The 12,111-nt window shown below is 43.6% G+C and overlaps 1 protein-coding gene and 1 non-coding gene across 2 annotated transcripts in view; one reads left to right on the top strand and one right to left on the bottom strand.

Annotated features, from left to right (window-relative positions):
- Nucleotides 1-12,111, top strand: part of FRMPD4 (FERM and PDZ domain containing 4) — a 556,500-nt gene that overhangs the window by 139,858 nt on the left and 404,531 nt on the right. The gene's annotated exons all lie outside the window — the stretch shown is intronic.
- TRNAE-UUC (transfer RNA glutamic acid (anticodon UUC)) lies at nucleotides 284-355 on the bottom strand. The gene has a single exon. It is a non-coding gene; the product is annotated as a tRNA-Glu (tRNA).

The raw sequence follows: 12,111 nt of genomic DNA, 5'->3' as shown, positions 1-12,111 counted from the left end.
GGCCTCTCACTGTTGTGGCCTCTCCCGTTGCGGAGCACAGGCTCCGGACGCGCAGGGTCAGCGGCCACGGCTCACGGGCCCAGCCGCTCCGCGGCATGTGGGATCCTCCCGGACCGGGGCACGAACCCACGTCCCCTGCATCGGCAGGCGGACTCTCAACCACTGCGCCACCAGGGAAGCCCTGTAGGACTTTTTATTAATTCATCTTCTCTTTTAAAAAAAAAATTTTTTTTTATTTAAGTATAGTCTTATTGGCCACGCAGCACAGCGTGCGGGATCTTAGTTCCCCGACCAGGAATTGAACCTGGGCCACCGCAGTGAAAGCGCCGAGTCGTAACCACTGGACTGTCAGGGAATTCCCTTATTTAAGTATAGTTGATTTACAATGTTGTGTTTAATTTCTGCTGTACAGCAAAGTTATACACACACACACACACACACACACACACACACACATATACACACACACACACACACACACATACACATTCTTTTTCATATTGTTTTCCATTATGGTTTATCACAGGATATTGAATATAGTTCGCTGTGCTATACAGTAGGTCCTTGTTTATCCATCCTATATATAATAGTTTGCATCTATCTTCTCTTTAGATCATCTGATCTCAAAGTTCAAAGGTTGACCCTTGACCTATTTGAAATCTGTAACATTTCTTCACTAGTAATGATTAGCTAGCTTGTGGAGAAATAAGTCAAGGCAGAGAATAAATATCATACACAAGATATTTTTAAAAGAAAATACAATTCTTGCGTGAAACCACAGCTTAATAAAAGAAAAATGACTCATTTTAGTTGCCAGTGTTACTGACGTACCCATTTAGTCTTTAAAGGAAATCCAGTTCCTGCCCTCTACCATTTGTGGTCTTGTTCTAGAAACATACTTTGAAAGCATTAACAAGTAAGTGTCTAAAATTGTTAAAGAAGGTTGCTGTCCATTTTACTCAACTTGCTTATATTTTATATTTTCTGCCAAAGTACAGTGTGACTTTTTTTTTTTTTTAGCACTTACGGTAATTTGGCTTTCAAATCAGACACATTCGGAGACACTAGAAATTTTGCAAGCATAAAAGTTGACCTAGATTTATTTTCCAAATACCAATTGTTCCATGAATAAAAAAATGAAATGACATAAATAATATTTTATGTAAATGCGTATCCTATGATGTGCTAAGATGATCGTACCCCCTTAGTTTATAGAAGCTTCTGGTTGCTTGTGGTGCCAGTGTCATTAGTGGGGACGGTCTTTTAACAGACGCGCACTAGAGTATATAGTGCTAGTTATTAAGGATATTTTTCATGATTTGCTCTTTGAGTGTTTGTGTCCTGCTGAGAGCATGAAAGTCTGTGTGCTTCGTACATTTCATAAAAAAGAGACTTCTCCTAGCAGTCTCTTTTATGCTTCATATACAGGGAATTGCTTTGGGAAGACTTCCTGTTTGTACTGCATTTGCATTTCTGGGTATCAAAAATGCCTGTGATTTAATTTGCCTCCTTGACTGGAATGTTTCTTTACTGGGTTGTCACTGTCACTTTGTTTTCCTCCACAGAGGTGGTAGTATTTCCAGGCTGCTTTGCCATTTTTGTAAATGTGCCTACTTCCCTGTTATGGAGCTGTGTGACATCACAAGATTTCATTCATATATTCATTCATTTAGTCATTTATTGACTCATTCATTCACTCAAAGAGTGTCTTTCGTGTACAGAGCAGAGACCTAAGAAGAGCACAGAATGTGGGATCAGTACATTCCCATGGGTTTAGGGGCCCCAAAATGGCCTCTAGAATTTTATTTTTTTAAGAGTGAAAAAAATAGGCTTAGGTATCTGCTCTTTCCAGTTAAAAATTAAAAGAGAGCTAAAATCAGGCAAAGATCCAGGTTTTGTGGAGCCAGAGGCAGTTGCATTATGAGAAGCCCTCTTTGGGAAGAATAATGCAAAATGATGAATACAAATTGCCAGAACGTCACCCAGAGCCCCGGAAGGAGCCTTGCAATTAGGGCCCTTAAACTGAGGCGTCATTAGCCTCTCAGTCAATCTGCTTTGAAGTAAAGCCAGGCCACTTTACTCTGAACAAATGCATGCTCATTCTTAACTTCTGTACAAAAGAGATATAGCGGCTAGAACAATAAAGCAAAGGAACAATGTGATTGGCTTTTATCGTTCGCATCAGCGCCAAGCGATCCATTGACTGTGGGCCTCCTTTTGTTTCATGTATTGTTTCAGTAGGATTTGTTTCTGGAGAGATGGTAAAAGAAGGAAGCAAGGATGGGGCCAGTCCGTGGTGCTCCTGTCCTCAGTGTGGGCCACTGTGCTGGTTCTACTTGGGACAGAAAGATGGGCCCTGCTTTTCATGAGCGAGTTCTGGAGATGACACATGCACATAAATAACCACTGCCCAACATAGGATGCGTTTCCCTTTCTGGAAGGCAGTGAGACATGGTGTTAAAGAAACCCAGAAGAGCTAAGTTTACTGCCAGCTGAGGAAATACGAGCTCTCACAGCAGAGGTAACATTTCAGTGTGATTTTGATTGATGGGTGACATTTGAAGGTGTGGGGACGCAACGAATCGGGATTTCAAGCAGAGGACTTGCTGCAAAGCACGGAAGAGGGAAAGGCATGAGGCCAGCTTCTTGTGACAGTAATGCAGAAAATGTGGGAAAGGAGACCCCAGCGTGGAACGCCAGCAGGGCTAGGTGGAATCTTCCTTTTTGTTGAGTGGGTAGTGGGAAGCCATGAAGAATTTTGAATCGGGGGTGACAAGGACCTTTGAGGAAGATTAATTGATAGTATTAGGGTGATTTTGGAGATCAGTTTAGCTCAACTTCTCACTTTACAACTTGGGTCCAGAAGGGGCAGCGATGTGTCAAGACTTCAGTGTGAATTTGGGAGCCAGCTTGGGTCTCCAGATGGACAATTTCCCCTTCTTGCAACCAAGACATTATGAGTCAGGATCAATCTCCAGCCCTATAACTTGGATTCCAAAAACCTTGTCCCTTCCTACAGCAAGGGGCTGGAAAGTGGCAAGATAAAACAGTTTGGTGGTTATCTAAAATATAGGATATTTATTTGACAAAAAGTCTATTTTAAGTCCTTTTTATATAAAGTAGCACTGTCCAATAGAAATAAGAATTAAAATTTTTTCTAGTAGCCATATTAAAAAAAGTTATAAAATGGTGAAATTAACTTTAGTAACATATTTTACTTACCCAGTAGACTCAAAGCATGATCATCTCAACATGTCATCAATAAAGAAAGTATCATGAATACATTTTACAGTTTTTAAAAGTAAGTCTTTGTAATTGTACAGTTATGACACATCTCTATTTGGACATACCACGTTTGTTATATGAGCTCAGTAGCTACCTGGGGCTATTGAACAAAGGTGTCAAGCTTTAGACTAAGGTTTAAAAGAGGACAGTTTCTGTATTTCTACTATGGTATTTCATATTCTAATTGGTCTCACTTATGTCTGATCTAGCTAGTATTAGGAATTGCAAGAAATAACGGAGTAAATGTCCCCGAAGTCAGACCTCCTTGTGAAATGTGGAGCCTCACTTTTTGTTTTCTAATTAGAAATCTGGGTGAGGGCACTGTATAGATCTCAAGTCCAAGGCCACTCTTTTCCTTGACTCACTGGTCTCAAAAGAGTCCATTCTTCCAGGAAGGTGGTGAGTGCCTTTTCTTAATAATTTTTTTCCCACCTAAAGTTCAGGGTTCAACGTTAACAAAAAAGTCCTAAGAAGTACCAAGCCTGTTTTTTGATAGGAAACGCCAGGGATTGATTGTTTTTTTCCAGCCCCTATTTGAGTTTCACCCATTTCAGTTGCTACAGCCGGTCATAGATGCTCCCAGCCACCTGTTCTCTGAATATATTCTTTTCCCAACTGGCGTCCCCATTTGTTTTGATACTGGGGCATAGCAGATTCTAGCCATCACTCATTTATTAAGCCCATTCAATCCAAAAAGCTTTGTCCACATGCAGCCAGGAAGACAGAGTCAAAGGCATCATCTCCAAATCTAGTTCTAAAATCTCAGCAAAGCTCATCAATGGATCTAGCCTGTAGCTTAAATCCAAAAGGGAAAATTCGGAGGAAGGAAAGACTCATCTCTGATTGGAGCTGAAGTGGAGGCTATGAGGGGGCTTTAGGAGGCCTTGAGTTTTATATCACCCAGGGGACTTGGTGTAGCAAATGTTTTTAGGGCTCTGCACAAAACCCCTGGATGTTCACTGTGCCTGGACACATTGAGGGCTTCCTGTTATAAGCACCGGGGGTTCACTGTGTGATAGCTGTCTGTGTTCTGATCTTCCATGGGGCAGGAAAAGTGCTGGGGAGTTGACATGACAGACAGGAGTTGGAGGGTAAATACCCCAGCTCCCTCCTTCCTCAGGTGGACCATCTCTGAGGCTTGCTCTACCGGGTCTCCCAGGGGTCCCCAGCAGGACTGAGCTCCAGTTGCCTGCAGTAGTCACTTATTTATCAACATTCCTTTTATTGCCTTCCCTTCCCTGTCTCATTTCCCCACTCTCTCCATCAGAGCTTCCTAGAATTATTTCCCAGATAAACTGTTTTCACCCAAATCTTTGCCTTGGGGTCTGCCTCTGAGGAACCCAGCCTGAGACATCTGCCCTTGCCAGCATTGCTCAGAAGTCAGTTGTGTTTGGTGCCATGGCACACACATAGGTCTTGGGCTCTGAGTGCCCCCAGGATAACATTCAGAGTCCCAAGTCTTTGCTCTGCAAATTCCTTCTCTTCCCAGCAGTGCCCAGGGATGGGTCCAGCATTCTTCTTGGTGGACCCAATCTTCTCGTCTACCATCACTTGTGCAGCCACCACCCTGCTGCCATCTCTGCCACCCTGGCTCATGGCAGTGCAACATTTGCCACCTTCCTACTGACCTGGGCACTCTTGCTGCTTTCTTTCAAGCATAGAAGGCTGTCTGCTTTTAGGGATCACAGTGATTTTTAGGTTTGCAAAGAGACTGACTTTGTTCTTTCTTTCTTAAAGACCACCTTGGATGGGCTCGGGTTAGCCATTCCTGACAGTTCCTTTCAAGCTAATTGAGGCAAGTTCCCTCAGGGCTGAGACAGGGGATGCCTGGTCCAACATACCCAGGGATTTCACTGCTCTGAATCTCAACATCCTGGGGAATCAACCATCCTCACCCTTTGCTCCAAGAGCTTCCCAGGTGCAGAGGTGGCATGCTTCTCTGTGCAGGCTGGGGACTCTGCAGAAGAGTGGGATGACCAAGACCACAGACTCTGACCAGAACCAGACTGCTCTCTGTGCCTCAGTTTTCCCCATTTATGAAATGGGGATGACAACATGACTTAGCTCATAGGGTTGTCTGGAAGATGAAACAAGTTTGCAGATGTAAAACATACCGTACCCGGGGCACCCTGTTGCTTCGTGATTTAGTATGCACGCGCACACGTACGCATCTACCCTTGAATCTCAGACACGTGAGCACACAGCCTTGCAGTAAAAAATAGCCTGAATAGTCAGGCTTCTAGTCTCAGCTTTTGCTACCAGTGCTTCATATTTAGTAAAACTCCTTAAAAAAAAAAAAAGATACTACAATGAAGTTTAAGAGAAGATAAAAGCAAAGCTGTCCAAGGGAACAAACACATCTCTAGTATAAATATTGAACCGGAAGTGACTTGGAGGTGGAGATGCGGGTTATTTCTTAAAAGGAGTGGTCAGGGAAGGAGGGGTTTGGGCTTCAGTTCTTTGGTCTTGAACACCTCCTGGAACCTGAAAGAACCCCTGTGCCATTCCCCGGCAGTCAGGGCTCCCCCTTCTGGTACATATTCATGGCCTACTGTTCAGTCGAGAGAGTTAATCCACTGCAAAAGTTGACTTGCTTCCTTGGAGCCAGAGGAGGCATGGGGATGGTGACTGCTCACAAACCTTTAAGCCCCAGCATCGTAGGGGGAGCAGATCCATCAGGCTACTGATAGGGGGAACCCTCCCATGCTACTGACCAGGGGATTTGGAGCCCCCGTCTGTGGTCTTCTTTCCGCAGGTCATGGCTTTCCCACTTAAACTACCTGTGACTTCAGACAAGAGACACTTCTCTATGTTTCTGTCTGTCCACCTCAAAGTGGAGACACAGATAGCAGACTTTCGGGACTGCTGACACTGCCATCACCAGATTCACTGTCATCGTCATCCTCTCATTGTCATTGGCTGCCGTGTCTCTGATGATGAGTCCATCTGCTTTCCGGTTTCTGCCTCCTTTCCCTAAGAGGATACTACACCCTGATGCTGTTCCCTGAGGGTCCTCTCTCTCAAGTCATACCAGTATTTTCCTAGCTTCTGTCTTCCATTCCTTGAAGAAAGGAAACAAACAAACAAAGAAGCCCCAAGCGTTATTAGGGGAAAAGCAAACAAACAAAACAAGGCAAAACAAAAAGCCAGCAGCTGCCTCTCTCTTCTTTTCCGCGGTGAGTGCTGCACACCCAGCCCAGGTGGCGGGGGAAGTTTGGGTGATGGGAGGCCAACTTCTCTTCTCAGTAGAAAGTTCCACATAAAGTTAGGGTGGGGCTTCCCTGGTGGCTCAGTGGTTGAGAGTCCGCCTGCCGATGCAGGGGACACGGGTTCGTGCCCCGGTCCGGGAGGATCCCACATGCCACAGAGCGGCTGGGCCCGTGAGCCATGGCCGCTGAGCCTGCGCGTCCGGAGCCTGTGCTCCGCAACGGGAGAGGCCACAGCAGTGAGAGGCCCGCGTACCGCCAAAAAGAAAAAAAAAGTTAGGGTGAAATACAATTTTCTTTCTTCGGGAATTTCATTTCTCAAACCAAGGGACTATACCAAAGGAGACAAAATCTGCCATGATCATCATGAATTACATTTTCAAAGCTAAGAATTCCAAGCCAGTTGAATATTAAAAAAAAAACAAAAAACTCTTCTAGTCCAGCAGCCTTTTATTTTGTTAATTTTATTATCAGGAATGGAGGGAATGGGATTTATTCTGTGAAAGACATTGTGCTTTGCAGTGTTATCTTATTTCATTGCCATCACAGTCTGGTGAGGCAGCTATTAATTTTTTCAGTGGGTTACTAGAAAATTGGGCTTCAAAGATGTTAAGTAACATTCCTAAGGTCACAGAGTTAGCAGTAGACCCAGGATTTGAATCTGAGTTAATGAGATTCCAAAGCCCATGATCTTGATCTGAGTTTCTCTCTATACCAACCCTTTATCCATGAATTCTTTTCTTTTTGAAAAATCTGTTTATTTTATTTTATTTTTGGCTGCATTGGGTCTTCATTGCTGCGTGCGGACTTTCTCTAGTTGTGATGAGTGGGGGCTACTCTTCGTAGCGGTGCGCGGGCTTCTCATTGCGGTGGCTTCTCTTTGTTGCGGAGCACAGGCTCTAGGTGTGTGGGCTTCAGTAGTTGTGGCACACGGGCTCAGTAGTTGTGGTTCGTGGGCTCTAGAGCGCAGGCTCAGTCGTTGTGACACACGGGCTTAGTTGCTCCGCGGCATGTGGGATCTTCCCGGACCAGGGCTCGAACCCTTGTCCCCTGTGTTGGCAGGGCATGTGGGATCTTCCTGGATCAGGGCTCAAACCCGTGTCCCCTGCATTGGCAGGCGGATTCTTGACCACTGCACTACCAGGGAAGTCCCCACAAATTCTATAGTATGACTAGTATGCATCTGTTACGTGGGAATCGGGTATTAATGGACTATTGATACAGATATGATCATAGGTTAAGAGGCCCAGGGGATCGCTATGCTATCCTTTAATTGGGATTCTCAGTATTTTAAAAACAAACGAACTCAGATTTTACCAACTTGGGATTTATGCCTGGCCTAACTGTGTCTGATCTTTCTCCCTTTGTGAAGCCCCTCACCCTCCTCTGACCCACAGATGTTCCTTGCCGCCTGCCAAAGCGCCCGTAGGAAGTTACAGATCTTCAAAAACTGGAGGTCCAGGCCCAGGTGTGGGGCTCAGGGCAGGAAGCCAGCTCTTGCTTCCCTATCAGGCAGGCACAGGGCTAAGGACCGCAGTCATATTCATTCTTTTAAACACTGAAGAAAAAAACTGAACTTTTAGATGAAATGAAATGGTTTAATGTATAATATTAATATAATTGATGTCTTTCTACCAGTGTAGTTGTAAAATAAAACTTTTCATATTTTTTTATGGGTGAAGGGATGTACAGAGTCAAAAGTGCCTTGGGCCCAATGGAAGCATCATGTGGCACATGGCAACTCACACCAAAGCCTGAAGCAAAAACTAACCTTAGCAAATCCAGTTGTATTATTTTGAATGCTTATGGGCATTTGAATTGTCCTGGAACTGGGCTTGGAGGAGCTCAGGAGAACACCCATATAGTGATAACAGCATCATTTTGCCGTCTGCCAAACCAAGGAAATTAGAATCACCTATGAGGAGAGGGAGGCAACCTTGTTTGAGTTACCTTTAGGGTCTACAACAGCTTGCTCTGAGCTTGACCGCTTGGCCACACAAACTCTATACCAAAGTACCACAAGGCAAATAGATGCCTGTCATCAAGACAAGTCTACAGTGCGGGTCTAGAAATCTCCAAATAGGTCAGTGTCTATAACGGTGCTGTTCAGTACGAAGCCATTAGCCACAGGTGGCTATTAAAATTGAAATTTAGCTAATTAAAATTGATCACAATCAAAATCTCAGTTCCTCAGCTTCGCTGACCACATTTCAATAGCCACATGTGGCCAGGGTCTCCCTATTGGACACTGCAGATATAGAACATATCCATTGCTGTAGAAAGTGCCATTAGACAGTGCTGGTGTATGCTGTATGCACAGCTTGTTTACTGTTATTGGCTTTGTGGTTTTGCCAAGAGCAAAATCTTAAGTCACAGACCCCCACAGAGAAGAGCCCTTGGACTTTCAAATCTTGATTCTGCTGGTGGCAACGCTGCCCTTGCAATGTTCCATCTGTTGCTGTGAGAATCCAGTGTTTAGGGAGGCCAAGTAGAGAACCAAGTGGGCGTGCCTGCTTTAATGAAAAGATGGGAATGATTTGCAATCAATTCTGTCATTACTTCTAAGTGAGTGTTTTTCACGTTCCTGAGATCAGTTTGTTCTCGTGGGCAAATTAAGCATGTCTTCAAAAATCTCGTTTGTGCCATTAAACTGATGAGCACACTCTTCCTGATGCAGAGATAAATTTCAGCTCCGACAAGGTCAGAGGATGACACATGCTAAATTGGTGAGCTCTTAATTAATGAGGTTTTAGTAGAACTACCATTTTCTCTAGTAAACATTTCGTTTCAGTTGCGTTTTCAGAATTTGAGTGGCCTAAGTGACTAATTAACATATAAGAGACATTGAATTCCTCTGTAACTATGTGAATGATTTCCCTTTTTCCCTTTGCTGGTATTTGTTATCGCGTTCATTTCCCAGACTGGCCCAACGAAGCAAAGAATAGCACCCTAGGCAGGCCCATAAGGTCACGTATAATATTTGTGGACTGTAATATTAGGGACTCTTGTTCTTGATATTTTCTTAACATAAATTTAAGAAATTCTGAAAAATCTCTGTTTGAATGGAAACAGATGATAAGTAACCTTTCTCATCTAGAGAGCTCAAGAGTTGTCTTTTGCAGTTCATTGTACCACCGCACATTTCCCGACACTGTGTTTCGAGTTACCCTACGGTTCCAGGAGCTGTAATAACAGGTTTTCAGAGAGAATTTAAAAACCTATGGAGAACGAGTGTGGGAAACACTCACATGACTCACATAAAGTTTCTGATAAGTACTTGAGCCCATAAATCTATTCAAGATGTTCTTGTTCAGCATTTCACATTTACCTGGTTATAGGTCACCCCTTTTAAAAGCCCCTCAATGTTAGTGTATGTTAGTGTTGTTGTATGTTAGTGTCGGTTCTTGAAACTTTGGGGAAATACAGTATGGGCCTCAGTATGAACTCAGGAACTGCCCCTCGTTCTGGTTACTGGCTCCCTTTGAAGTAGGAGCCCCTAGTTGGGAATCTTTGTTTTATATAAAACATTCCTTCTGCAAGGTACCCTGGGTGCCAGGCGGGTTACCTGACTGCCCCTTCCCCTTACTCCTTCTGTCGCCGGACACTCCCTATGTTCCCCGAGTAGTATCTCCACCCAAACTGTTTCATGGTGCTACTGCTTGAGCATCATGATGGGGTTTTGGTGCGCCTATCTTAGATGACTGTGATAGTACAGAGATATACAATTTAAGTTCCCAGTGGTACCCAAAGGAAGAAATGAGAAAGCTCTACTGCGTTGGAAAAATTATACTTCTTACTTGCCAAATTCATCCTATCATTTCAATTTTGGGCTGAATTTTCTTGCCTTATTCCTTTAGAATTTTTGTCTGCCAAGACGTAGCATCTTCAGTTCATGCCAGGCCAGCCTTCTCTTGGTGATGAATGCTCTGTGATTCGAGATAGAATATGTTATACTGTATCATTTGGCTTGGAAAAAGTGTTAGTCGCTAACAGAATTGAGTAGTAACACTATTTGTTCCTCCTTTTAAAAAGAGTGCGTTGGGACTTCCCTGGTGGTCCAGTGGTAAAGAATCCGCCTTCCAATGCAAGGGACACGGGTTCGTTCCCTGATCGGGGAACTAAGATCCCATATGCCGCAGGGCAACTAAGCCTGCGCGCCACAACTACTGAGCTCACGCGCCTCAATGAGACAGCCCACATGCCGCAAACTACAGAGCGCGCGTGCCCTGGACCCCACATGCCACAAGTACAGAGCCCACACGCCCTGGAGCCCGCACACCACAGCTGAAGAGAGAATACCTGCACGCCACAACTAGAGAGAAGCCCGTGTACCACTGCAACTAGAGAGAAGCCTGCATGCCACGACGCAGAGCCTGCGCACTGCAACAACAGATCTTGCATGACTCAGTGAAGATCCCGCGTGCCACAACTAGGACCCGACACAGCCAAAATAAATAAATAGATAAATAAATTAATTAATTAATTAAAAAACATAAAACGAGTGCATTGATCATTCATTATTTATTAAACACTTTTCTTCACACATACTCGAATTTGGCTCTGAAACTTAGTTGAGGCACAGGCACGTGGATGTTCAGCATGGTGCCTGGTTTCTGACTTTGGTGTCAAGAGAACAGTGTCTCTCTGGCTGTGTATATAGTAGAGCTAATAATAGGTCCTGCCTTGCAGGTGTGTTGGGAAAGGAGCTGATATAGCACAGAGTTAGCATGAGTGAAAAAAGTGATGAATATTTTTATATTGTTGTCCATTTATTTCCATGGTTTTCTGAGCAACTGAATTGTGCGGGAGAGAGTCAGTGGTTTATACCTCATTGTTTTTCTTCTTTTTTTTCCTGTGTCTTTCTTCCCTTCCACGCCTCCTCATAACCCATGGTGTCTCTATCCTTTGCATTTGTTTACCTTCTCCTCACCTCACTTCCTTTCTTTCTTCCTCTTCTTTGGTCTGATTTTCAAAATCCAGCCTTACCAGAAAGGGTTTAAAATATGTTAGTCTTGGCATTCTCCCTTTGGTTTCTGACCTGTTTCTCATTTGCCTTGTACTCCTCCTATATGTCACTGGAATTGAATCTTTTAAAAAGTATATTTTATTTTATTTTTAATTGAAATATAGTTGATTTACAATGTTGTGTTAGTTTCAGCATACAGCAAAGTGATTCAGTTATACGTATATAAAAGTATATGCGTATATATTCTTTTTCAGGTTCTTTTCCATGATAGGATATTACAAGATACTGAATATGGTTCCCTGTGCTATACAGTAGGTCCTTGTTGTGTATCTATTTTATATATAGTAGTGTATTTGTTAATCACAAACTCGTAGTGTATCCCTCACCACCGTTTCCCCTTTGGTAACCATAAGCTTGTTTTCTAAGTCTATTATCTGTTTCTGTTTTGTAGGTAAGTTCATTTGTGTCATATTTTAGATTCCACATGTAAGTGATATCGTATGGTATTTGTCTTTGTCTGACTTACTTCACTTAGTGTGATCATCTCTAGGTCCATCCATCTTGCTGCAAATGGCATTGCTTGGAATTGAATCTTTTTTTTTTTTTTTTTTTTTTTTTTCCGGTACGGGGGCCTCCCCCCGCTGGGGCCTCCCC

This window comes from Lipotes vexillifer, unplaced genomic scaffold (genome assembly GCF_000442215.2).
Source record: "Lipotes vexillifer unplaced genomic scaffold, Lipotes_vexillifer_v1.1 scaffold431, whole genome shotgun sequence".
In the NCBI taxonomy this organism is placed as follows: Eukaryota; Metazoa; Chordata; class Mammalia; order Artiodactyla; family Lipotidae; genus Lipotes; species Lipotes vexillifer.
Note: the sequence above shows the minus strand (reverse complement) of the source record. Positions and strands in the feature narration are given on the sequence as shown.